The 6,000-nt window shown below is 41.0% G+C and overlaps 1 protein-coding gene across 1 annotated transcript in view; it reads left to right on the top strand.

The window, feature by feature from the left end:
• The first annotated feature begins 419 nt into the window (after positions 1–419).
• The window catches only part of ARHGAP24 (Rho GTPase activating protein 24), a 556,594-nt gene continuing 551,013 nt past the window's right edge, over positions 420–6,000 (top strand). The window contains exon 1 of the mRNA XM_081497333.1: positions 420–529. The gene's annotated coding sequence lies outside the window, so the exon portion shown is untranslated. The remainder of the gene's footprint in view (positions 530–6,000) is intronic.

Here is a 6,000-nt window from a genome sequence, read left to right as displayed (position 1 = left end):
TGCGGCTCGAATCTTCTGAAGCTGCCAGTTGCCAAATGAAATCTGAAACCCCGGGCTGCGTCTGAGGGTTGGCCCCGCTCAGTTGTTCCAGCCTCTTGTACTGTATATTTACACATTCACACACAATCACTCTTTCTAACTTCTGGGACTCTTCTGTGCGCAACTGCTAGGATCTCTCAAGTGCATGTGGCAACTCAGCCCAGCTCCGGGTGGAAACCGGCGGCGGGGCTTTGGAGGGTCTCGAAGGCCGGGGGAGCTGTCAAGACTGCGGCTGGGACCGGAGCGGATCGAGGCGCGGGCAGCTGGGGGGAACCACCCCCAACTTTCCACCCCAGCCGCAGCTTCTTCTGCCGCCGCGCATTTCCTCCGAAACCGCGGCTGCGGAGCTACCCAGCGCATCGGGCGCAATACTTCCCCTTGTTGTGAGAAGTAAGAAGACTGCCCGCCCCGCTTTTTTTTCCGGCTTATCCTGGGGGCCTTTTTCTTCGGAACAATCGCCGTACCCCTTCTGTCGTGCGCTCGGAGCAGGGTAGGTGACCTGCTTTGGGACGTGGGGGGTGGGGGAGTGATGTGCTCTGGGGTCTCTTCACGGGGCTGGGACTTGGCCTCGCCTGCGCCCCAGGGGCTGCGGGCACAGCTGCGGGCGACCCGGGTGGGGGCTGCAGGGGGCGAGGAGGGACCGCAGGAATCCCGTGCTGGTGCAGTGTATGTGTGTGTGTGTGTGTGTGTGTGTGTGTGTGCGCGCGTGTGTGCGCGCGCGTGTGTGTATGTATGTGTATGTGTGCGCGCGCGTACGCTTGCGTGTAGATGATGGGGAACAATGCTCCTTTCTTATTATTTTTAAAAGGATGAAAACAGCGCAAGCTGATAGTACGCATTTCTAGGCTTAAAAATAGAAGGAAGGAATAAAGACTCCGCAGTTTACTTCCCTCACTATCTGCCCCCTTCTCCGCTGCTCCTTTCCGTTAGTGTCTTATATCACGGGAGTTTTCTAGATAACAGGCATTCAGAGGTATGTTTTAATAGTAAATACTTTCATTGTAAAAAAAAGCCTTTGGGAATCTTTGGTGAGTTTTCAGCCACCCAAAATGATCTGTTTAGATTTTTTAAAAGGAAACTTTTCGAGCTCTTTTGAGGATAGAGATATATAATATGTTCTCATTAAAAAAAAATACTTCAGACTGCGTTTCTTGTACAAGTCCTCAAATAGAAGGGTAGATAATATTACTCTGGATTCCTTAGAGATGTTAGGTTTTCAATACCAGCTAGTAATAGGGAGCCCAGACTGCCTTATACTCTATGCATATATTAATTCATTTAAAATATCATTTCTAAGATATTTCGGTTTCTATCGTAGCTTAATCTTTTTTGGTAGACCTAGCAGAACATTATTATCTCATCTCTTTCTAAAATGAGGAAGTAAATAAATCATGCTGGTATTTGAAATATAAAAGTTGCAAAGTGTCTGCTTATCCATAAGTAAAACAGTATGTGTTGCTGTGTCTATTAAGTCAGACAAATTAATTGAAACCCAGGGATATTTACAGTAGAGTTAAGAGCTTTACTCAATTACTGAGAAGAAGATGGACAGACAGATTGAATACAAACAATCTGTCTCCTGCTTCTAACTAGACCTCGAAACCAACCATTAAGGGCAAGGATGGGTGTTGGTATTAGACTGAGCATCATAAAATGTAAAACACACAGTTAATATATTAGAAAAAGACAGAAAACAAATATAAAGCTCACATTAGACTTATTAAGACTTCACTCACCCTTTTAAATTTCTTAATACTTCCTCTTCTCTGGGGATATTTCAACCTCTAAGAAAGCCCAATAATACAATTCCTCTTTTTGTCTTCCCTGGGTGCCTGACCTTCAGGTAGCAAGTGGAGAAATCTGTTTTCTTTAGAGCCATTACTGAGTTGTCAGAGAATTCCCCTTAGACATCTTGGAAGACAGAGATATTGACAAAACTTAAAGATAAATAAAATTCTCTTACCCTTCAGAGAGGGTGTCTTCTTGGTGGAAGACCTTTAAATGGGAGTAAGGGGAAAACTGTGAACTTGTTCAGATCTGGACTTTAGTTTGAGGTTTGTGTAAGGAATACACAGCTAGAGTGATAAAAAGAAGGAGAATCTGTGGTCCTTTCTGCATGGGAAAGCCTGCTGAAACTCAGTCTTGTCCTTGGCTTTCAACTGTGTTATTTGGTTTTATTACTTAATCACAGGGGCTTGGGTTTGAGAGGAGGATGGTTTCTCAGTTATATTCTTGTGAGCTGTATATACAGTGAATTTGAACCATTTTGAAAAGTACAGATTTGATAATAAGTGGGAGGTGGGGGGTAGAACTGTGTTCTCAAGAAAAAGCTAAGTCAGCACAGAACAAATAACGATGCACCCTTCCAGACAGGAGTGTAAACTTCATTGAGACATGTGTATTGTCATATGTGAAACAGAGCACCATTCCATGTTCGATGCATGTGACAAGGGCTCAGGGCCGGGGCAATGGGATGATCCAGAAGGATGAGAGGGGGAGGGAGGTGGGTGGGGGGTTCGGGAAGGGGAACACATGTAAACCCATGGCTGATTCTTGTCAATGTATGGCAAAAACTATTACAATATTGTAAAGTAATTAGCCCCCAACTAAAATAAATAAATTTATAAAAAAAAAAAAAAAAAAAAAAAAAACTTCAGTGTAAAAGTGGAAAGTGTTCTGGACTGTAATTCCCAGTGAAATCCTTTCAGGTTTTGCTCAAGAGAGCAGTGGTCAAAACTCAGAGAGTTCTCAGTGTCAAGGTTTTATTGATTGTGTGATCTTGGATTCTCCAGGGTGAAGGGAGAGGGTTAAGGGAAGTGGGGGCGGGGTGGGGCAGGAAGGGCTAGGAATGCGCAGCAGGTGGTAATGAGTAGCTTGAGTCTGTTTATTTTGCTGTCTTGGTCAAAGCCTAGTTTCTTGTTTACCAACAGTGCCCTGAATAGTTTGGCTGTGACCTACTCGGCCACTGAAGTGTGTTTTCTTTCTGATTCTATTAGTGTCCTGATTGGTTTCTAGGGCTGCAAGTACTTAGTGCTGCTGCAAATTCCCAGCCATGTAACTGGTTCTTGTTTTTCATGTTTGCAGTAGGACCATCTTTGTTACCTGTGGTTTTTCTCCTGTGGTTTCTTTTATGGCCAATGTTGAAGGGTTCTTTTCCCACGAGTTGAGCTTATGCAATGCTGTTTCCTTCTTTCTGCCGTGTTTCAATTTTTTGGTAAAGCTGGATGCCTTGGAAAAATAAAAGGGAGAGGTGGATGGCGGCCCAGCTTGGAGCCCAGTAAGGAGAGCAGGTATGCATGCAAAGTCGCTTCAGTCATGGCAGACTCTTTGCGACCCCATGGACGGTACATGGGATTCTCCAGGCAAGAATACTGGAGTAGGTTGCCATGCCCTTCTCCAGGGCATCTTCTGGACCCAGGGATCGAACCCTAGTGTCTACATTTCCTGCATTGGCAGGCGGGTTCTTTACCACTACTGCCACCTGGGAAACCCCTCAGTAAGGAGGGACAGCCGCCCAGTTGGTCACACATGAGTGTGGAGAAGCTTGATAATAACAAGAACCTGAGGTAGCCATTCTATCCTGATCACATTTTACTGAGGAAAAAGGCAGAAGAGATTTCAAATAAAAAAGATGCCTATTTACACTTAAATTTGTGATTAAATGATTAATATTTCTCCCAGATGGAGAAAGGTATTTAAAATTAAAGTCATAAATAGGCAACTTAGCCACGAAGTTAATGTTCTTCATGGGGAGAGTTGGACTTTCATATTGAGTCTGCAATGGTAACCCATCTGTCTTTGCTATATGAACTCAAACTTTACAAGATTATGATGGTTTCAGCACTAAATTAAAGCCCATTTGGAAGTGGAGGGATTATTGTGATGAACTCAAAGAATGTTCAGTTTTCAGAGGATACTGTGCACAAGTGTGCTTTTAAGCAGTATCTCCATTCTACTGTAGCATTGCCACAATTAATCTTTATAAAGTGCAGATCTAATTGTCTAAGTCCCTTGTTCTAAAACCTCTGATAGACCCCAAGGACCTATAACAGCAACTCTAAATGCCTTAGTACAGGGACTAAAAGCTCTTCAAAGCCCTTCATTTTTAGCTGTGTCTTCCTACACCAGGGGCCCTCACTCTTCATACTTCTTATTTCTTGCTTCTGAATTTCATTCTCCTGAAATGTCCTCTGCCTGGAAAGCCCCTCTTGATTATCAGTGGTTCACTTCAAGTGGATCCTCCTTTGGAAGACTTGCCCAATTCTGTGCAGGAAGAGTTAATCATTTCATCTCATCTGCTTCCGTAATGTCTTAAACATACTGTGAATGATTATTTTAATAATTTTTATGTACCCCCCCCCCTGCCAACCAGCTACAGTAAATTCCTTAATGGGTGTCCTGGTGGTGGTGGGATTACCTGTATCTAGCTCCTAGAACAGAGTATGAAGCATAGTAGACATCTATTAATATTTCCTTAGTAAATGAGCAAGCAAAGTCATGAATGAAGAAAGCAATGGTGGACTCCAATTTATGCAGGTAGTTATTTCCCCAAAGTTCATTTGAAAAAATATCTATTTGGACTCAGAGTTCATTTTCTAAAGGTAATGATGCTATCAAATATAGTTCACTTTCCAGGCTGACCCACACAAGCCTATTTTATTTCTATAATAGATGAAATATTGTGCTTTTACTATTCTAAAGTAAAAGCAAAACAAAATCTAGAGTGGAACCAATTTTTTTTCCTCTTTGAAATTATAAAATACTGATGAGTTTAAAGAGAGTAGAAACCATTAGAATAAATAAACATCTTCCACAATTATTTTTTATATTATACTGTAAAATCTCTAATCTGCTGTATCCCAGTGGGAGGTCCTGGATTTAGCTGTGAGGACTAATAATGGAGTTCAATTGGAGATCCTGTTGCCTGTGGACTGAGTAATAATCTTAATTAATAAACCAGAATAGAAGTACTAATTTGGGCTATTTAATAATTATCTTAAGTGCTAGTGCTTGAGGGAATCAAATTTAATTAAAGTAAAATGTGAAGGTGGATGGAGAGGAGGAAATTCAGAAAGGCACCTTCCTTCCTTTTGCTGATTTTTAAAATTATATTGGTTTTATTTCCATCTCCTTTGATCATTTATGCTCAAAGTTCCTTCCTGAAAAAAATTTGTCTACAATTATTTATGCTGCCTAACATGTAGAAGAGGGTGGGGGCTATATGCGCTTTGAGCCAAAATACAAATGGGTTTATTTTATTTTCAGAACTGTGATACTTTTGTCACTTGCATACTTGCTGTTTAACGTGTGGATAATTTTTCAATAAAGAATGTATAATACTTTTGTTTCAGGCACTATCCAGGGACTATGTATAGTTCAAGTTGCTCTTTATATAGTATCTCTGAGGAGACTGGACAAGCAACCATTGATATTTAAAAGTAATAGTCTACTCAGCTTTCTAAATCTTCCGTGCTCTCTATCAAATTGAAAATTTACCCTTCCTAATCATGTTACAACTCCTTTTTATTACACTGTCTTCATTCACTATGCTTTAATATAATACTTTTTACTTTTACAGGGAATCAGTTGAAAAGAGATGGGCTCCACGGAAAACATCTTGGTGCTTTTTGTTATGTGTCTCAATATCCTTTATGTAAAGATCTCTACAAATCCATCTTTACTTTTACTGCTATAGAAAATGTGTCTCTTCTGATTAGCTAGTGTTGTTTCTTTTCTTAGAAGAACAGAGGCTAAAAATCACCGTGTTTCTCATTTTAGCTTGTCATCCAAGAACTCAGCATTAAATTTGATGCACAGCTATACCTAAGTTGAGGTTTTCTAATAATGTGATTTGCACCCTTTTAGCCTACTTTAATGATCTTAAAATACCCATACCTTTTAACAGTTAAAAGTTAGCTTAAATGCATTATGGAAATAGGCCAAATTACCTCCATTTTAAAC

The sequence above is a fragment of the Giraffa tippelskirchi genome, chromosome 1 (assembly GCF_054371585.1).
Source record: "Giraffa tippelskirchi isolate mGirTip1 chromosome 1, T2T-mGirTip1v1.2.pri, whole genome shotgun sequence".
NCBI lineage: Eukaryota > Metazoa > Chordata > Mammalia > Artiodactyla > Giraffidae > Giraffa > Giraffa tippelskirchi.
This window is presented reverse-complemented; position numbering and strand designations above follow the sequence as displayed.